This window comes from Diospyros lotus, chromosome 11, assembly GCF_014633365.1.
Source record: "Diospyros lotus cultivar Yz01 chromosome 11, ASM1463336v1, whole genome shotgun sequence".
Classification (NCBI taxonomy): Eukaryota; Viridiplantae; Streptophyta; class Magnoliopsida; order Ericales; family Ebenaceae; genus Diospyros; species Diospyros lotus.
Window position 1 is genome coordinate 20,587,152 of NC_068348.1, and position 13,146 is coordinate 20,600,297.

The window sequence follows — 13,146 nt, forward strand, 5'->3', positions numbered from 1 at the left end:
GACAAAAATTAAAAACTATAAAATATAAAAAATTAAAATATTGAAAATTTTTCAATATTCAATTTATTATAAAAAAAATTAACATAATTAAAATTTTATTTAATATAAATTTAAAATATATATATTAATAAATATCTAAATTTATTAACATTTTAATTTCACTATATTCAAAGATCACAAATTCAATATTCAAATTCTCCATCTTCAGTACAAATTCATAATTGAAAATTATATTAAATATCAACCTCCACATTATAAACTAAAATAATTACAAAATAATATGTATATATATATATATGTGTATCAACCACCGCCACCAACACCGCCGACGACCATCGTCGGTTGAAGATTCTCACGATCAGACCCTGCCATTAGAAACACCAAGTCAAGAGAGTTCACATACTAGAAAAATGGATCTAATTTAATGGCTGAATTTTAGAAGATCTGAGTTTTAATTTTTGGCCAATCTAAAAAATGCATTGTCGGTCGCCGCTGGCCAACATGGCTGGTGGTTTCCGGTGATCAGAGGCAACCACGCTAACACCTAAGAACCCATCGAGCAATATACCCAAAAACTAGCAAGATCTAACGGCTGAAACTTTGTAGATCTAAGCTTAAGGTTTTGGCAAACCCGAAAAATGCATATATACGTATATATGATGGATGTGATGAAAACCATTGTGGGAGAAACTTACCTCCTTGTAGATCAGAGGAGTGACGACGGTGGCGGGTTTCTCTTTCAAGGCCAAGGTCGGCCGGGTGTGGGCAACGGTAGTGCAAGCAGTAGTGGCGGCGACGGCGCATTCCTCCTTCAAGGTCAAGGGTGAGTGAGATAGATAGATAGATACACAAACAGAGTATCGTCCATCGCCCACCGCCCCTCCTCGCCCCACCACCATTGCAAGCACCATCGTCAAGCCCCCCCACTGTCGTGAGCACTATTTGAAACAACCCAAGGGCTACTAGAAGGGTGAGACAACGACGGTCGGAACGAGAGAGCGAGAGAGAGAGAGAGGGGCGGAAAGGTCACCCAAGAGAGAGAGAAGAGTGAGAGAGAGAGGAGGCAAAATCTAAAAAAAATGGGCCTTGGGCCACTCAAAATATCGTGACATATCATGATATATCGAGGGTGGTTTTGAAGGTGGTCGAATAGCATTGTCCTTCCAATTTTCCTTCAATTGCAAATAATTATATTTTATAATTATTATATATATACATATATAATTATATATATATGCATATAAATTAATAATAAATCAATTAGATCCCAAGATGTTTGCAGTTAAAATAATGTAATTATTGTTTTAACTTTTGAGATGTTAGTGTATCTCATGTACAAATAAGATTTTTTCATATATATATATCTAATGCGTTTTCGTATATTATTGAATGAATTTAGTGAGTTTATTATCCAGTGCACACTTAAAAATCAAAAGTAGTAATTATAAATTAATTAATTAATTTATAAATTAATTAACTTATAGGGAGTCATGATTACAGTTTCCCTTGGAGTGCATGTGGATTCTGGAGAAGTAATTGCTTGTTCTTTTCATTAGGCCCATCCCATCACCTTCCCCTTTCTATTCCCATTTTGGAAATTGCTTTACGCCTAGTACTGCTTTCTAATGCTATATGGTGCAGTTGCTGGTTTGATATTGAGATCTGTGAGTGAATGAGAGGAGAGGCTCTTGTTGGTTGGCACGTAACAGCATCTTCAGACAGATAGTAACACGTGTTTGAAGATGAACTAACTGTCTTTTGAAGGGAGTTTGCTCCTTTACTTTTCTTTTCTTTTTTTTTTACCTTATTTACTTTTTTTTCCAAATACACTAGTGAGCGTTACATGCAGTTACTTTGCCTGTTTCTCCATTTAGAGTTTTTCTAAGACATAATTGTCTTTCCCTTACAACATGCATTGCTGCTGAAGAAAACAATGCAATGGTAATAAGTGATAACATTTCATCTTGATGGTGTGGCGTTATCATTTTATAGCTAACTTGTTATCAAGGGTGAATCTAGAGTGGGCAGGCATGGGCAGCAGCCCGTGCCCATTCCAGCCCTCCCCAAAATCTGTCATGGGATTTGCATCATTGAAGACTGAAATGACTTCTGGATCTGGGGTCAGTCTTCTCCTAGATCCATCACTGGATCCACCTCTGCGTGCTTGTTATGTGTTTAAATTTTAAATATCTAGTAATTTGGGATTTCAACACCACTCATGCTTATGGTGGTATATGATGTAGATCTATGATATCAAACCGAGCAATAAATAATGAATGGAGAGATTTGACCACCACCCATACTTATTGTGGGACTAGTGTGAGGGATTTGACCACCTCCTCCCTCTCCCCCCCCCAAGCCATGCACCACCACCCATACTTATTGTGGGACTAGTGTGAGGGATTTGACCACCCCCCCAAGCCATGCCAAGACTTGGCTTAGAATTGGAGTGTCTATTTGGAGTGTCTATTTTGAGATTTTTAAAAATATATTCTTTTTGTTATTGTGAAAAATTATTTTTTAAAAAAGAAAACTAGAAAACCATTTGTTTTAAAATTTTCAAAAATATTATTTTTATAATATTTTATTTAATAAATTTGATTATTAAATAATAAATTAACTCTTTTTAATATAACATTTTATATTAAATATTATTATACATAATATGTATAATATACTATACTCAATATATATTTAATTACTACATTTTTAAATTTTTAAATAAATATATAATTTTATTTTTTAAATTTAAGAATAAATTTTTTTTTTCCTTTTCTATTCTCTCTAGCGCCTGCATCGTCTCTGTCGCCGACAACCACTGCCAGTCAAAGATTCACACGATCAAAGCCTACCATTAAAAATGCCAATCCTAGAGGGTTAATATATATACACAAAAATTGGCTAGATTTAATGGCTAGATTTTCATAAATTTGATTTTTAATTTTTAGCCAAACCTAAAAAACGCAGTCAGTCGCCACCAGCCACCGTGGCTGGTGATTTCATAGCCATCGTTTGGATGTTGCTTGGCTGGTTGGCACATAGAACCCATCGGTCTTTAAACGCATGCCATCGCCGTCATTTGGATGTTGCTTGGCCATTGACATCATCAAGCAATCATCATCGACTTCATGCGGCTACCGGCGATAGAGGATGAAGGAGAAAAGATGAGTCGGTGGTGACAGGCGAGGTCGACGGCATTAGGAAGATAGGAGATATATATATATATATATATATATGATGGGTTTTGTGAGATTGGGTTTGGGGGAGTGGGGAAGGGGAAGGGGAAAGGGAGGGTGGTTTTTCGCATTTTGTGTTTTCAGTTAATTTTGACTAAAATATCCCAAAATAACAAATATTGTTTTGGATTTTTTTTATAAATTTTTTCCTTGTTTTCGAAAATAACAAAGTAAATGCATTTTTCAGTATTTTAAAAAATTGAAAATTCTAAACGAACTGATAACAGTAAAGAGAACACAACCTAAGTCTTTTTTCAGTTTTTATTTTTTTTATTATTTTGTGTTTTTATTTATAGAATAAAATATTATTATGATTTACAATTACATTTTATTTTTAATTTTACATTTGACTTTTTTCATTTAAGTAGTTGCTCATCTTAAACTTTCTCTCTTTTTTTTTTTTTTCTTTGGTCATTGGAGACCCAAGTCATCGAAAATTACCAATGACTCATTTGACCAATCAGCATGGAGTTGACCTAAGTCATGACAATATTAAATTGTTGGCATGATTTGCAAAAGTTTTTGAGAATCATCTTAGCAACAATCATCGTCACACCGATGAATGGTGACAATATTCACTATTACGGGGGGAAGGAGGAGTTAAAGAATAAATATAAAAATAAAAAGAAACAAAAGACATGCATAAATCATCTAATATATATTTAATATCCAATTATATTATATTTAACATTTTTAGCTCTAATAATAGTATATTTAAAAGTTTTGAAGGGTATATAAGAAAATTCTAGAAACCCCCTTCCCATTCTAATGTTGCAAATGACAACCTCCATAGGGATGATGCCACATTGATTATGTGCAAATGACCACCTCCATAAGGGAGGATGCAACATGGTTTAACATAATCATTCAATTTCACCACTTGCTTGCTTGCTTGGTGGGTTTGATAGAATGTTGTGACTTCATTGGACCATGTAACATTTTTCATTCCCTTCGTAATGACTTTATAACATTGGATGAGACAATATTTGTTATGTGTTTAGATTTTAAATATCTGATAATTTGGGATTTGACCACCAGCCATGCTTATGGTGGTATATGATGTAGATCTATGATATCAAATCAAGCAATGAATGGAGAGATTTGACCACCACCCATGCTTATTGTGGGACTAGCATGGAAGATTTGACCACCCCCCTCCCCCCAAGCTGAGACATGGCTTATAACTGCTTACCAATTAAACAACTCCAACTACCTCCACTTTGAACACCTAAGGTGGTGTTCTTTTCGTATTTTAGTTTTGAGTTTTGAATTCTTTTTCAATTTTGTGCTTTGAGATTTTTGAAAACACATTTTTTTTGTTATTGTAAAAAACTGTTTCTTAAAACAGAAAACTAGAAAATGCGTTTGCTTTTAAATTTTGAAAAATATTATTTTATAATATTTTATTTAATAAATTTGATTATTAAATAATAAAATTAACTCTTTTTAATATAACATTTTATATTAAATATTATTATACATAATATGTATAATACACATAATAATATACTATACTCAATATATATTTAATTACTACATTTTTAAAATTTTAAATAAATATATAATTTTATTTTTTAAATTTAAGAATAAATTTTTCTTTTTTTTCCTTCTTTTTTTTTCCTTTTCCTTTTTTATTTTTATTTTTCTATTCTCTCCAACGCTTGCATCGTCTTCGTCACTAGTGACCACCGTCGGCCGGAGATTCACACGATCAGAGCCTACCATTAGAAAGGCCAAGCTAATAGGGTTAACATACACAAAAATGGGCTAGATTTAATGGCTATATTTTTAAAAATCTGATTTTTAATTTTCGGCCAAATCTCAAAAACACAGTCAGTCGCCACCGGCCACCATGGCTGGTGGTTTCATGGCTATCGACCGTCGTTTGGATGTTGCTTGGCTGATCGGCAATTGTTTGGATGTTGCTTGGTCGACCGACGCACAGAACCAATTGGTCTTTAAACGTGTGCCATAGTCGTCGTTTGGATGTTTCTTGGCCATCGACATCATCAAGGCATCATCGTCGGCTTCATGTGGTTGTCGGCGATGGAGGATGAAGGAGAAAAAAGGAGTTGTTGGCGGTGGCGGGCGAGGTCGGCAACAGCTGAAAGAGAGGAGAAAGAAGAGAAGAGAGGAAAAAGAGAGAGGAAAGAGAGAGACGAGAGAGACGATGGGTTTTGCGAGATTGGGTTTGGGATGGGTAGGGGGGTGGTATTTTTTGCGTTTTGTATTTTTAGTTAATTTTGGCTAAAAAAACCCAAAACAACAAAATTTTGTTTTGGGTTTTCTTTATAAATTTTTCCTTGTTTTCGAAAATAGCAAAGTAAACACATTTTTAGTGTTTTGAAAAATTAAAAATTCAAAATGAGCTAAAAATAGTAAAGAGAACGCAGCCTAAATCTTTCTTCAGTTTTTATTTTTTTATTATTTTGTGTTTTCATTTATAGAATAAAATATTATTATGATTTACAATTACACTTTATTTTTAATTTTACATTTGATTTTTTTTTTTATTTATGTAGTTGTTCATCTTAATCTCTCTTTTTTTTATTCTTTGGTCATTGGAGACCTAAGTCATCGAAGATTACCAATGACTCATTTGACCGATCAAGATCGAGTTGATCTAAGTCATGACAATATTAAGTTGTTGGCATGATTTCTAAAAGTTTTTGAAAATACATATTTAAAAGTTTTTAGCTCTAAATCATCTAATATATATTTAATAGCCAATTATATTATATTTAACATTTTTAACTTTAATTATATTATATTTGAAAGTTTTGGGGGGTATATAAGAAAATTCTAGAAGCCCCCTTCCCCTTCTAATGCTGCAAATGACAACCTCCATAGGGATGATGCCACATTGATTATGTGCAAATGACCACCTCCATAGGAAGGATGCAACATGGTTTAACATAATCATTCCATTTCACCACTTGCTTGCTTGGTGGGTTTGATAGATTGTTGTGACTTCATTGGACCATGTAACATTTTTCATTCCCTCCGTAATGACTTTATGACATTGGATGAGACAATAAAATGAAAATAAAAATTATACAAAAATGTTCACAATTTTTAAACTTTAATGTTGTTAAGTTTTTAAAAAAATATATATGAAAATTAATAATAATTTTCATATATTTGTTTGGAGTTAGAACAATGCAATATTATCCATTCTAGTATTGTTCTTTTAATTATCGTTTTAACTTTTGAAATGTCAATGTATCCCATGTATAAATAAGATTTTTTCATATATATATATATATATATCTAATACATATTTTGTATATTATTGAATAAATTTAGTGAATTTATTATTTAGTGCACACTCAAAAATAAAAAATAGTAATTATAAATTATCATCGATTGAGTGAAAAAAAAAAAAAATCTAACTCATGGATGACAATTATAAACATATCACTCTCATAACTTGATTAATTTCATCCTATAGGGCCAATTGCTTGGTTAGGGTAGGATGAAATTGATGATGGAAGCAATTGGCCCTATAGATATCGAAGCACTTCAACTTAGAATCATAGTACTAAAGTACAGTAATGAAAGCAAACAAGCTCCTATGATCTATCTAAAAAATGCATACAGCAAGGTGAGATGGAAGTTGGGCCAAGCTCATTGGTCAGGCTGCTTACTGCTAAGATACAAATTATTAAGTAATAAATACATATCCTAAGTGGCCTTTACGGCCAAAAAGGTCTTATTGTTTTACTCTCCAACGCAGTCCCTAACACCCACTTGGGCTCCCCACTCCTTTAGTGGAAGAGGGAGACGTGGCAATTCTATCATACTTCAAGGCTCCCTATATCTTCACCTATAAATATTGGGTTTCATATGTGTAATAGGTTACGTGTATGCAACATGTAGAGGAGGTTATGTCAATTAGGGATGGATTTAAAAATTTATGTAAGAGGAGGTTAAATTTTTTTTTTAAAGTATAAAATTACACATCACAAATTTTAGGGTGGACTAGAATTTTTTTTTTGACTGAATTATTAGTAAAATTTATTATTTTTTACATTAAAAAATTAATTTTTATATTAAAAAATATTTTTTTAATATTAAAAAATAATTTTAATATTAAAAAAATATTTTTAATTGTGAGCTGCCCTGTTGAAGCCTAGGGCAGCTCACGCATGCATCTGCCTTGATGTCAATGCAATAACATACTATGTCATGTTCAATGCATGACTTAGCTCTAAATACATAAACATAAAATAATTAAACTACACATAAAGGATCATTGGGATCCACATAAGACACACATTGGCACCCAAGTTTCACATACAAACTTGTTAGTAGCCCATTATAGGCTACCGTATCATTATTCTTGATCTACCTTTTGGCTTTTCCTGTCATCATATCATATCTTTTCCTGCCATTGATCATATATCCATAACATAACATACCATGAGTCTAGCCCGTTGCCCACTCGAGCTTGAAATTTTAGTCGCCATGGGTCCGTACCACAGTCTTACTTGTGGGCCGAACCCATCTCTCATAGCCACTATTCCTCACCATACAATGCTATACATAAGAAATGCAATGACATCTGCAGCATAAACGTGATGTAAAATGCTCTAAATGCCCCCATAAACCAAGTATCAAGCCATGCTACTCCCACATAAGAAAACATACATGCAAAATGCTCTAAATGTATATGCTCACCTAAGGTACTCAAGTTGGCTTTTAGACTAACTGGGTCATGCAAATGCTCACATATCTTATCACACACAAAAGCATATCCCCCAGTGAATGCAATCCAATCCCCATGCATCACACATTATGATATGCATAAAGTCAAGGCAGGAATTTGGCAGTACCAGTTCTTCTGGCCCATCTATCGCTTATCGTAACAGCTGATAACTGGTGCCCATACATCCAGCCATCGACTACCACGACCTACGATCGACAGTCAGTGACTTTGTACCCCATACCCTTAGACACACATACAGACAATCTTACTTATACACTTTAGACTTAGCATTTATTAGGCTTTTCCCATTACTCTTCATGCACTTGCGACATAAACCTGACCATAACCTAATTGATACAAAGCCTCGTGACGGACGTAAACAACAACACCAAGGAATCATTTACTTAAATTATTCCATTAACCATAGACCCATCAATAACGCCTAAGTCATAGAATAGTTGCCACGCGAATTTACATTATTAATGCGTGGAATCGAGTCACGGTAAGGAAAGGAATAAAGTATGAAAAAACACGGAGACTTGCATGTGAACTTAAGTACGTAAGGAAATGGTTAGGAGCTTTCAAAAAGGAAAGCAAAAGAGTGAAAGCTTGCCTTAAACGAAGCTTTCTTGCCATTTCTTTTTATTTTTTTTCTACTACTGGTTCTTCTTCTTCCTTGAATTCCCTCTAGTATCTCTTCAAATTTTCAGCCACTCCCTAGCTTTTTCTCTAATCTTCTTCGCATGGCCAAGCCTCCCTCTCTCATTTATATTCATCGGAACCTCACAACTACATTCTCACCATACCCTTAATTAATTTATGCCATCATTAGTTTTACTAACTCACCTCACCTCACCTCACCTCACCTTACCATACCTCACCTCACATATCTGAATGGGCTTCATGCTTAATTTGGATTGAGGAAATCCTTAACCGTCTTAAACCATAACCAAAGTATGCAATATAATATATCAAATTGAAGCCCTCAAAGTCTAGATTATAATGCTTTAAACGGATCTCAATTTGGACTTCTACATCAAAAGTTATTGACAAACAGTATAAGGTGTGCAGTGTTTGTAATACCCCGAGAGCCCAGAGAGGTTAGTATATATCGAGGATAGTGTAAGAAAGGAAACAACACTAGTTAGATACCTTTTGGGCTGAATGCAGGCAAAGAACTGTAGGGTTAAACGTGCTTGACTTGGGGAAATCCAATGATAGGTGACCCCCTTGGGAAGTTTGCGTAGGCCCATCAGGGTAAGTTGTTCCGGTCATTCCTATCGCTCGATCGGGATGTTACAAGTGGTATCAGAGCCAACCCCTGAGCCTTTGGGCGCGGTGGTGGGGCAAACCTCAACAAGGATGCTGAATCCCCAATGGGGGGTGCGTGTAGGCACCTTAGGAAAATCCCACATTGGCCATGCAAAAAGGGGGGAGATCTGGGACCAGTTGTAAGGTCGCATGACGAGAACGTCATGTGCTTAAGGGGGGAGAATGTAATACCCCGAGAACCCAGAGAGGTTAGTATATGTCGAGGATAGTGTAAAAAAAGAAACAACACCAATTAGATACCTTTTGGACTGAATGCAGGCAAAGAACTCCAGGGTTAAGCGTGCTTGACTTGGGAAAATCCAATGATGGGTGACCCCCCTGGGAAGTTCGCATAGGCCCATCAGGGTAAGTTATTCCGGTCCTTCCTATCGCTCGATCGGGATGTTACAGTGTTTCCCTTGACAAAATTTTTGAAATATAGGACATGTTTTGAAATATAAGTTTCTATTTGGGCATGTTTTGAAATATAAAGGGCATGTTTCGAAATATAAATTCAGTTTTTGGCTATTTCTAAATTTTCAACTCGAAGAGTCGACTAAATTCACACAAAATTGAAAACCTATGAACGACAAACTCCCAAAGCACCCATGAAATTCCTTTAAACCCCACATAAGTCCACCTTGCTCTCTGTCCTAAAAACTCAAGTCATCATAGAGATGGAGGAATAATGAGAAGAAATGGAAGAGGAAGAAGAAAAATGAGAGAAAAAGAGGAGAGCTTACATGCATCAGCCTCTCCCCTCCTTTTAAACCATTTTTCTCATCCCCAATTTTACCCCCAAAGATTTATGCATTTTCCCTCTAGGTCCCATTTTATCAACCATTTAAAAAATGTAATTATCATATATAATCCCTCTCTTTTTATGGTTCTCTTAAATTTAACATAACACGTACACACATTTAATCGGTTGCCCCTTTTCAATTTAACCTTATTTAAATTTTTTAACTTCTCAACTCATTTTAACTCTTGACTTTACCCCTTTTTGTTATTCCAGTTTATTTGACTATTTTTTCACACATGAAAATTCATTTGGATTTAACTTACTCACAACACATTGGTTATTTTCAACATTTGAATCACGTAGTGCCAAAATGTAAGACACGAAAAAAATAAGTAATACCTACAATAATCTAGCCCCACTTTCAAGTCGTTATATGTCTTGTTCATATTAAGAAGTTGAAAATAGAGAAGTTGGAATCTAGATATGAGAATAGTCATTTTGTGGAATATCCTAAAGATAGTTTAGAGTATTATGTCTATTTTTCGGTTAACCAAAGAATTGTGGTCGCTAAACATGTTATCTTCTTAGAAGAAGAGTTCATCCAAAATGATGGCATAGATAAGAAAATAGATCTAGCAAGAAGAAAAGTCTTGTGTTTCACAAATACCTGAACAGATTATTGAGCAAGTGGAACAACCCTATTCATAACCAGTTCTACTAGTTAAAAAAAAGGATCAATCATGGCAAATGTGTGTTGAAAATATAGGGCACTTACCCAATTAACGATAAAGGACAAATTCCCAATACTAATGATTGATGAGTTGTTGGATGAATTGTACGGTGTAGCCTTCTTCACAAAGATCGATCTGAGGTCTGGATATCATCAAATCCGGATGAGTCCTAATGATATTGAGAAGACAACTTTTTGCACTCATCAAGGGCAGTATGAGTTTCTGATAATGCCTTTTGGTTTAACAAAAGCCCCCTCAACATTTCAATCCTTGATGAATTTGATTTTCCAAACTTACCTTCGTAAGTTCATTTTTGAGTTTTTTGATGATATTCTTGTGTATAGTAAAAATTTGGAGCACCTGAAAGTCCTTGACATTGTATTTTCATTCTTAGAACTCATAAGCTATATGTCAAAAAAGAAAAGTGTAGTTTTTGTCAAGATGAGGTAAAGTATTTGGGGCACGTCACAAACAGCAATGATGTAGCAGTGGAATTTGACAAAATATCAGTAATGTTCAAGTGGCCAAAACCCAAGACAATCAAGGCACTAAGAGATTTTTTGGGGTTGATCGGTTACTATCGCAAATTCATACAACACTATGGAAAAATTACAGTGATCGCTTAAAACTTAGCAAGTATGCTAGTTCATATCAAGTAATATAATGAATTTCAGTCCAAGTATCAATCCCCCAAGGACTAACCTATTTAACCACTGAAATTATAGAATTACCTATCTTAAAGTTAAACTTATCAAATATTGAAAATTAAATTTAATTAATTAATTAAAATTGAGTTAGATAGCGACTCAAATAAAAGAAATTAGTGGATTTTAATAAGTAAGACACATGTATGAACCTATCTATGCAGTGCAATTATGGATTTTAAGTGAATGAATTGATAAATTGAGTATGTCACGGAAAAATTTTCTAATGCATTCGTTATCCTATCTCTAGCTTATAATGAATCTATTCTTATTTAATAACTTCTTATATCTCTATGAAAATTTAATTAAATAAAAATATATTATAATTTATAAAATTCCTAACTTACAGTGAGACTTGTGAGTCACTTTACTGCTAAAAGCCACACAAAAAAATTGAATTATATCTCCAGTTCATTTTACTTTATGGTGTACATGGTACCTATGATATAATCCCTAACTTATTTCCTCTCAATCTCAAGATTAGACATCAAATCATGTAAACAATGATCAATCATTAATAAGCATTAAATCTAATACTCAACACAATCTAAATTATTCAATCACATAAAATCATCAAAAATGCACTATCATAGTTTCGGCTATAACATGGCCTTAGTTTAATAAATTAGTTCATGACAATTAATTAAAATCCACAATAACAGTGAGAGCATAAGAGAATTAAAGAAGGAGAAGCTCTCTGCCCGATCTGGAATCAGATCCAAACCAGCTGCTGCTCGCCCGCTTGCCCGCGTTGCCTTCTGCCTTGCTGCTGTGCGCCTTGTTGCTGGCTTTGCGTGGGTGAGGTGGCTGCTGTTTGGCTTGCTTCTAATTTATTATATTTTATATCGCTTGGCTGCTCTTCTAATTCCAATCTTCTAATTGAGTAATTATTAATTATTTAATTATATTATAATATTAATTTTAAAATTAATATTATTAATTATTAATTAATTTATATATAATAAATTAACTTATAGACAATCATAATTACACTCTGCCTTGGTTCTTTGTAGTGAGTGCATATGTGGATTCTGGAGAAGTAATTGCTTGTACTTTTCATTAGGCCCATCCCATCACTTCCCCTTTCTCTTCCCATTTTGAAACTTGCTTTACACCTGGTACTGCTTTCTAATGCTATATGGTGCAGTTGCTGGTTTGAAATTGAGAGATATGTGAGTGAATGAGAGGAGATGCTCCTATTGGTTGGTACGTGGCAGCATCTTCAGACAGACAGCAATACCTGTTTGAAGAAAAACTAAATGTCATTTGAAGGGAGTTTTCTCTTTACTTTTTTTTTTTAACTTGTTTACTTCTCCATTTGGAGTTTTTCTGAGATAGAATTGTCTTTCCCTGACAACATGCACTGCTGCTAGAAAAAACAATGCAATGGTGACAAGTGATAACACTCCATCTTGATGATGTGACGTTACCATTTTATGACTAACTTATTATTTGTTTAGATTTTATGTATCTGGTAATTTGAGATTTGATTAGCATCCATGCTTATAGGGATATGTGACGTAGATCTATGATATCAAACTGAACAATGAATGGAGAGATTTGACCATCACCCACGCTTATTGTGGGACTAGCGCGAGGGATTTGACCCCCGGCGCCAAGTCATGCCAAGATATTAGAATTGCTTGCCAATGAAACAACTCCAATTATCTTTAATTTGAGCACCCTAAGTCTTTCTTCAATTTTTATTTTTTTT